This window comes from Amphiprion ocellaris, chromosome 20 (assembly GCF_022539595.1).
Source record: "Amphiprion ocellaris isolate individual 3 ecotype Okinawa chromosome 20, ASM2253959v1, whole genome shotgun sequence".
Taxonomy (NCBI): Eukaryota; Metazoa; Chordata; class Actinopteri; family Pomacentridae; genus Amphiprion; species Amphiprion ocellaris.
In genome coordinates this window covers 38,804-47,575 of record NC_072785.1, presented here as the reverse complement: position 1 = coordinate 47,575, position 8,772 = coordinate 38,804, and the positions used below count along the sequence as shown (strand labels likewise).

Here is an 8,772-nt window from a genome sequence, read left to right as displayed (position 1 = left end):
TGAATCTGTTTATAATTGTGCATCTTGTCCATTGAATCCTAAATATCATTCCAAGGTAACACTGGTTGTCCAAATCTTTTTTGAAGTAACCATTTGCTGTTGCTCATCTGTTAGACAAAAGCACAACCAGTGCAATGAAACAATGAAACCTTGTGTAAGGGTTTTTGTTTAGTTTTTCCTGTTTTTCCTCTTATCTCTGCAGCCGTGCAGTGTCCAGGCAGTACCAGAAGGAGACGCTCTGCTGAACTGTTGAAGCGTAAAGCTCACTTTCATGGCGTGCTGAAACCGCAACAATCCATTCTAAATGTATTTCAGAAATATCACAAAGACCTTGCCGCTAAGGGCTTTGTTTATGAGTGCAATACTTATACGCTACTGTCTGCTTTTCCTCTTATGTTTGTTTGTTGTTTTCTCCTCTGTGCCTCTTACACGTGGTTTTCTTTCCAGCACAGGGAAAGACGACCACGGGTTGTGACCTATTACAATCAGCTGCATGAGGTGGAAGAGAAAATGCCCTGCAAGCACTTTGATCTCAACGTCACTTTTGAAGGATCCAGCGGTAGATCAAATTCTCACACTATATCACATATTTTACACGACGTCCTTCAGACGGGTGACAAATTAAAGCAAATGCACTTTAACAAAAAAAAACAACAAAGCATTTTGACTGCTGACCTGAGTAAATTTAGTAAATTGAATTTATAAAACACTCGCGTACAATCTCTTAAAATACATACGTTTTGCATACATCACAATGCAAGGACTGTGTGTGCTCATCTTCAGGGACTTCTTGTTAGTATTATTTTTGTTAAGATCAAATGAATACATTATTGTTAAGATCAAAATAACACATTGGAGCATAATTACATCAAATACACTATTACACACGCTCTAGCCCACCATATAATATATACAGCTGTACATTAATTAATGCTTTGCTACTGTCCCAGACCAGAAAAGCCTCCAGCAGATGTAGAAAAGTCAGACAAGATCAAGTAGTTGTTGTTGTTATACGTGTACACGACTGTGCAAAACGTTAGATCGGCAGCAATATCGACTACCTTATTACAAATTGCAGGGCACAGTTTCACAGCTTTGGGTAGTTCAAAATATCTTGTGCCAGTTCCTCTGTGGACTGACACTCTGTACATTATCTGATAGGTACTTTATTCATTCCCTTAGGGAGATTCAAGGTATGCATGAGCTCACGTGTTACCTAGAAGATAGAGGGCCACTGTGCAAATGAGCATGCAACAGACATCCCAAATCTGCCTAAAATGCTGGTATTTACAGAGGTGAGCTTAAAAAACTGTTAATATTTACAATAAAGTGCAAATTGGTGTTATTTCCAATAAAAATAGAGCATGATAAGAGTTCATAATACAATAAATATAGTATTTGAAGTACAAACGATGTCAGAGCTCTGTGGAAGAACATCTGTTGGTCTGCAGATGCAGGTACATCTGTTAGTCTGCTGCTGCAGGTAGTTCTTCATGGATTCTTGGTGTGCCTCAGTAAAGACTGATTCCTCTGGTTTTTCTTTCAGACTCATTTTAAAATGCTGCTGCTCACATGCTCAAAGACTTTAATCTGATCAGTGACTGATTGTACGTTATGCCTTTACATGAACAATGTGACAGCAGCTGATTATAGTCGTATAGTCATCGTGCCCTTTGTCAGTGCTGTTCTTTTTCTCATTCACAGCAGGGCTCTAGGACCCAGAGACGTCAGGATGGTGGTTCTTGATATCAGTCTACCAACTGGATTCACCCCAGAAAACTCTGACCTGGAGATGGTAATCACCTTCTAGTGCTAGTGCAGAAAAATCTGAAAGCTTGTGTCAATGGTGTATTTAAGTGTCTTTAAAATGAATGTAGTATTTTAAATAAAAGTTTGTAAAAAGTTTACTACATCATGATAATGACCTTCTAATGGATGAGACATGAATGATCACGTTTAGGACGGCGGCGTTGCTAACTAGCTAACAGCTGACTCTGTTTATGTGTGTGTCCAGCTGTCCAATTCAGTGCATCGTTACATCAGTAACTTCCAGATTGTAGACAACCTGAGTGACAGAGGCTCCCTGATCATTCACCTGTTCAAAGTAACATCACTGTATTTATAATTATTATTCTATATCATATCATTTTATGTTATTCATATGCTTTTCTTTTTTTCCAAGAAGCAGGTTTCTCAATGCTCAGTAAATAAGTCTTTATGACCACAGTCAACAATCTGAGGCAGTTTTAGGCTATTACACAAAACCAGCTTATTGGTACCAAAGCCACGGTTCAGAACTCAGACTTGCTAAATCAGTGTTAGTGTAGTGCAGTGTAGGGCTGCAGCCAGAGTACTGAGGATAGTTAGCAAGAGAGATCATATTTCTCCTATGCTGGTTTCTCTTCATTGGCTTCCTGTGAAATGTAGAATAGAATTCAAAATCCTTCTTCTGACATATAAAGCTCTTAACAACCACTCTCCATCATATCTTAAAGACCTACCTGATAATGGTACTATCATGTCTTTATCCTAGCAGAACTCTTCGCTCTCAGACTGCAGGCTTACTTGGAAAAGTGACCTGTAACTTCTCTCTAAAAGTAGAATGTGAGGCAGAGCCTTCAGTTATCAGCTCCTCTCCTGTGGAACCAGCTCCCAGTTTGGGTTCTGGAGGCGGACACCCTCTCTAATTTTAAGACCAGGCTTAAAACCTTCCTTTTTGAAAAATCTTATAGTTAGGACTGACTGGGGGACCCTGAGGGGGTCAGCTGGAGTCTTCCTCTTGGACGTCCCTTAGTTCTGCCCCTAGTTCTGCTGCTACAGGCCTAGGCTGCTGGAGGACCTCTCTGGATGCACTGAGCCCTTCTCTATCTACCATTATATTTAATATATATATACCATTATTGCATTACACTCACTCTGTTTCTCCCTGTGTCCTTTCTCCGAGTGTCCCTGATCCCAGAGCTGGATGCTTCAGATCTGTGGTGGTTCTCCCACCAACTGGCCTAATCTCCATCTGTGGGATGCTGCTGCTGCTGACCTTCCTCCAGCCCACTGCTTCCAGCTGCCCATTTCCATCAATCTACTCTGCATCACCCTCACTATACTTGATTTGCTGGTCTACATATTTTTGAATTTACCACCAGCTATATATGTAGTATATTTAATGCCAGAGCCATACACCATAGCAGTAAACTATAATCAGTTTCCAGCCCAGAGGGATATATGCACAGATTTTTTTAAATACCATGTAGAAGACTATATACAGGAAGATGAGGTATCAGTTCTTGCACATAGATATACAACAGTCCTTTATTACTCCCCAGGTCAGGGGAAATTTCCAGTGTTAGAGCAGCAAAAATCTTTCAGAGCAGCACTAACTACAGTTTACTACAGTAAAGATAATAATTATAATAACAATAATATATACAAGAATGAAAAATGAATAAATACCGTATTACTACACTATAAGTGACATCAGCATAAAGTGGCTTGTGGAATACATGTAATTGTAAAAGTGCAGAAAATGATTTTCTCAAAACAGGTGAGTCCTGTGAATATGACCAAAATATGAGATAAAACTACCAGAAACATGTACAAAATGACCAGAATATGATTGGTTGATAATGTATCAGTGTTGTTATTGATTATTGATCGGTTGCAGGGACAGAGATTTGTGTCTGAGTCTCTGCTGTCATCTAATCCCTCTCATGTAAGATCATGTCACAGGAGGGGGCGCTACTGACCTCTTGTGGACACAGGCGGTAACGACACGACATTATTACTAACTGTATAGCTGGCGACATTACAGGTGAGCAGCACTTCCTGTTACTCTTCAACGTAAAAGCATCTTTCTTTAGCGTACATTTTATGTCAAAAGTATTACTAAGCGATTTTGGTCGATTCAGAAGGATCTCTGGTGTAAACCAAGTCGTATTTAACGACAGCTAGCTTCTCCACTTGCTCCGATTACTTTTGTTGTAGTCTGAGTCACGTCCAAACAGGAAATGAATCCACAATGTAGCTAATGACAATCTATAGCTGCGTCTGTGATGGCAGCGTTAGCGAGCTAGCAGCTAATCAGAAGCTAGTGACAAGCTAACTCCAGCGCTACCAGCAGCGTCTCTTTAAAAGGTGCTGATCACGATATCAGGCTGAAACATTAGACCTGGGACAGGAAACGGAGCTAGAGCTCTGTGTCTTGGAGAGAATTGATTTTAGAACTACGTGTGTTAGGGTATTAGTCCGTGTCATAGCAAACCCTCGTTAGCACTTCCGCTAGCTCGGCTAACACTTCCGGTCACGAATGCATTTGTACATTACCTATAACGTGTTCATTTTTGAACGTATAGTGACAACAAACACAATTTGAGGGAGTCGACAAGCTAGTGGTCCTTAAATACATTTTGTTTCATACTGCAGATTCTTCTGAGTCTCACAAAACCACGTTTTAGCCTAAGAGCATTACGATAGTTTTACGTTGAAACAGGAAGTGCTGCTCATCTGTACTGTTGCCAGCTTTGCCTCAAATAATAATAGTGTCGTTACCGCCTGTGTCCGCCAGAGAGCAGTAATGTGTACAGTAAAGATAATTTCACATGACTTGAAGCCTAAATATGCTTAATTTTCTCTGATGGAAAGAAAACTAATGAATTATTTCTGTTTTTAACGTTTCTGGCTGATAATTGAGTCCTTCTGGTGATAATTCTGGTCGTTATAAGTGTGTATGTGTGTGTGAAATGAGGGCTTTTTATCACTTCTTTAAAATTATTTCTATTTTATATTTCCCACTTTTCTGTGTTTCCTTTATAAATGGACAATATCCGACCTAAACGTGAGATTTATGTTTAAAATACTATGATTTTAGTTTCTGAGCTCAGATGTGAAAATGTGTTTTGTTTTTTATTTATTTAAAAAAAATTCTACTGTATGTTTTCCTTTTTTTTGATATTTTTCAAATATATCAGTAAAAATGTATAAATTTATAAAGAATAATTGGAGATTGGAGGTTTTTGCATGGATGATTTATATGAAATGTTCTTATCAGTGTTTGGAGTATTTGTGAAATGTTTTAGTAAAATATTGGACTGAAACAGATTTTTATTTTCTATTTTCATTTTGATTCTAAACAGCACAGAATCTGAAAGAAAGTGAAATGTAAGAGTTTTTTTGTGTGTGTTTTTGTCTTTGTTAGGCCATAAAACAAGTTTACTCGTGTTGTCGTGGTGTTTTGGGCACTAAAAATGTTTGTTTTTCCACTGACAATAAAGAATCTAATCTAATGGAACCTGTTCTCTCTGACTGGAGTTCAGGTTTCGTTGAGTCAGTTTACACTCAGAAAGTCCGATTTTGTCAAACCTTGTTCCCACAACAACAACAGGAAGCTGCAGAATTTATGCAACAAAAGCCTTTTTAAAAAAAAAATCCTCTTCCAGCTTCTGTTGGTTTTAATAAAATGATCTTTTAGTATTTCTCTGTGTTTTCCAGCGTTTTGATTTATAAACCAGGAGCTGCTTCACTGAGGAGAGTCTTTTAGTTTTCAGGTAATATGATGGTGAAGAAAATGTGTTACTGCAGTAAAGATTCCACTGAATTATTATTTGATCCATGAACTTGTCATCAGAATCCCTCAGTTCTTCTCCAGTTTGTTGCTGCTGTCGGGTGAACAGGTGAGCTCCAGGTGAACAGGTGATGTCAGCAGCAGGTCAGTCTGTGATTGGAGCAGTAAAACTCATCTACATTAAATTAAATGTTATGCTAATGTAGATGCACTCATGTGACATAAAGTGTGAAGTCCACTCTAAACTGTATTAAGGCTTAGAGCCAGGATTTTTAACTTTTGTATCTCTGTGTTCCCCCCGCTGACCTGAGCAGGTGGTACGTTCCACTCAGACACACCTGACGGGATCAAACCACCAACACACACGCCACAGAGCTCCACTTTATTTAACCTTTAGCTAGTTTTATTGATCTTTTCATGGTTTCTTCATCTTTGAATGAATATTTTTGGCACTAAATGTGAACTTTTTGAACGGACTCTGCTCGTCAGATGGAGGAACGTCGGGGAGTTTGTTGGAAGATTCAGGTGAGAGGAAACAGAAGTAGGATGTTAGACAGGATTGATCTGCTGTCCTATCTTCATCAGACACTGATGCTGTGGCTGAACGTCAGGTCAGATCAGATCAGCAGCACCTGATGTGCATCAAGAAACATCATGTTTCTTGATGCACATCAGGCTCCAGGTGGTTAGAATATACTTGACTTGTTCATTTAAAGTGTTTTCCTCAAAACTCGACCAGCTTCATTAGAGTAAATCGTCATGATGTCGTGTTCAGATAATACCAAAGAGGAGGTTTATGCTTTCTCTGCTTGAGGCTTAGAGCAGTTAAAAATAACAAATTTGAAGTTCTTACGAATGAATAATTAAGAACAATCTCATCTGTTGTCAATCATGTTGGCACCGTCTGCAAAGATGAAGGCAGATAGAAGCACAAATGGGTGGTAATCAAGAAACATATTACCAAAAAGATCACTAGAATAAGCACAGGTTATTTTTTGATGATGTTGAAATCACATTGTGGAAAAAAAACTCAATTAAATTTTGATGATGCTATGAAAACATGGTAATTTAAGAAAAATAGAAGTACATCTAATGAATCACTGTAACCAAGAACAGAGTTGAGGAGCTTGTATTTTGAGAATTTGTACGTTTGTGTGTCAATAATTCATGTATGTTAGTATATTGTCCAAAAAGGAATTAAAACGTCACTGTTTGGTATGTCGCCTTAACCCATTCATGCATGAATTATGATAACCTCAGTCAGGATTTTGTTTTCCCCCAATTGTTTTTATTCATCTTTAGGCATGAAAAACAAGGTTTGAACTTTATTTTATTTCAACCCATTTTTCTAAAAAATATATTTACATGTCCACTGAGATGGCCACCATGCATTTTGCTCTAGAAATATGGATTTAACAAACAAATGGATAAAATGATATACAGTGTATTGAACTGTGAAATGTGATGTGAACTATAAAATAAAATAATTGATGCATAAATAATTCAAACAGCATTGAGGGATTCACTCTCCTGTATAGATTCCCAAGTCTCTCAGATGACATATTTTCAAGAACAGCAGCAGTAATAGCCTAATTGTGATTAATCATAATTGCCTCCCAATATAACATCAATACTTGGAAAATTTTGCAATTGCATGACTCCTTAGATGTTCCTCGATGTCACCATATTTTTCTTTCCTGCAAAGGTCTCTTTTTTATAGAAGGTTTGAACAAAAGAAAATGAGCTACTTGGTGTTTCTGGCTGCCTGTCGGCCATCTTGGTTTGACTCTTTTTTTAAAGAATTTGCAATGGCTAGCCAATCACTGGCAGTGGAAGAAATGATGAAATAGGATCCACTGTAGTGGCTGATGTCCAACTATGCCATCAAAACTTATGCACATACAAGAAAACAGCTTTAGAAGAGCTGCACACTGTCATGACCTCTATGCATGGAAGAGTTAAAGGCATCAATAATGAACACAACACAAATAAATTGCTATCATATTACAATTCTGCATAATACACAGTGGAGAATCACAGTGATATTGTAATAATTGAAGGTATTTTTCTGCTGTTCTATCAAAAGTTGTCAGGAGAGGCAAAGAATTCTAAACTAAATAGTTACAGAGAAGAGGGGGAGAAATAAACTGATTTCAGAATGACAGAATGAGATCTATAACGAATGAAACACAGGTTTCAGGTAGTTTAGCTCCGCCCACTAAGACTGTCTCCGCCTGTCTTCTCTAACGTCCGCAGTTGAGACATAAACTCTGACTTGGTGACACTCAGACTCCCACTGGACTTTCCATTCAATTTATACATTTCTTCATATATGTATCAACACACACACACACACACACACACACACACACACACACACACACACACACACACACACACACACACACACACACACACACACACACACACAGACAGATAAAACTACCAGAAATACATATATATATATAATATGACCAACATATGACAAAAAAACTACAAGAAATATGAATAAAATGACCAAAATATGAGATGAAACTACCATAAATATGAACAAAATGACCAAAATATGAGCTAAAACTACCAGAAATATGTTCAAAATGACCAAAATATGAGATGAAACTACCATAAATATGAACAAAATGACCAAAATATGAGCTAAAACTACCAGAAATATGTACAAAATGACCAAAATATGATTGGTTGATAATGTATCAGTGTTATTATTGATTATTGATCAGTTGCAGGGACAGAGATTTGTGTGTGAGTCTCTGCTGCCATCTATTGGTCCATCAACAACATGACTTTTCCCAGATTTAATCCCAGAGTCCTGACTTGTTAGTAGAATGATGAAGAGGTCAGAGGTCACAGCATGCAGTGTAAAAGTTCCAGAGAAGACATTAACTGCAGATTGTAAATTTGTAATAGTTTCTACATCATGACAAGTTGTTTTGATCATAGAGTTAAATACCAGATTGTTCAGTTACTAAATGACTGAATGTTGTGTTCCTTTGTAGACACTCTGGAAGTTGTCATGTGGAAATGATGAACTGAGGCATAAAACTGTTGAAATTTAACTTATTTTCTGAAAACATTTCTGGTTGTTCATAATGTTTTGTCAAAAGATAATTCCTCAAATGTGAACATTTTCAAAATGTGCTTTTTGCAGTATAACAAATGGAATAATTAGGAGTTGTGGTTATTTATAGGTTATTATG

At 37.6% G+C, this 8,772-nt stretch overlaps 1 long non-coding RNA gene across 3 annotated transcripts; it reads left to right on the top strand.

Annotated features, from left to right (window-relative positions):
* Positions 1 to 396: 396 nt before the first annotated feature.
* On the top strand, positions 397 to 2,493 carry LOC129347697 (uncharacterized). Of its 3 annotated transcripts, none has more exons than XR_008599917.1 (3): positions 427 to 559; positions 1,705 to 1,795; positions 2,015 to 2,493. It is a non-coding gene; the product is annotated as an uncharacterized LOC129347697 (long non-coding RNA). The 3 variants fall into 3 exon arrangements; XR_008599918.1 differs by having other exon boundaries at positions 428 to 559; positions 1,708 to 1,795; XR_008599916.1 differs by lacking the exon at positions 2,015 to 2,493 and having other exon boundaries at positions 397 to 559; positions 1,705 to 1,907.
* Positions 2,494 to 8,772: the final 6,279 nt, after the last annotated feature.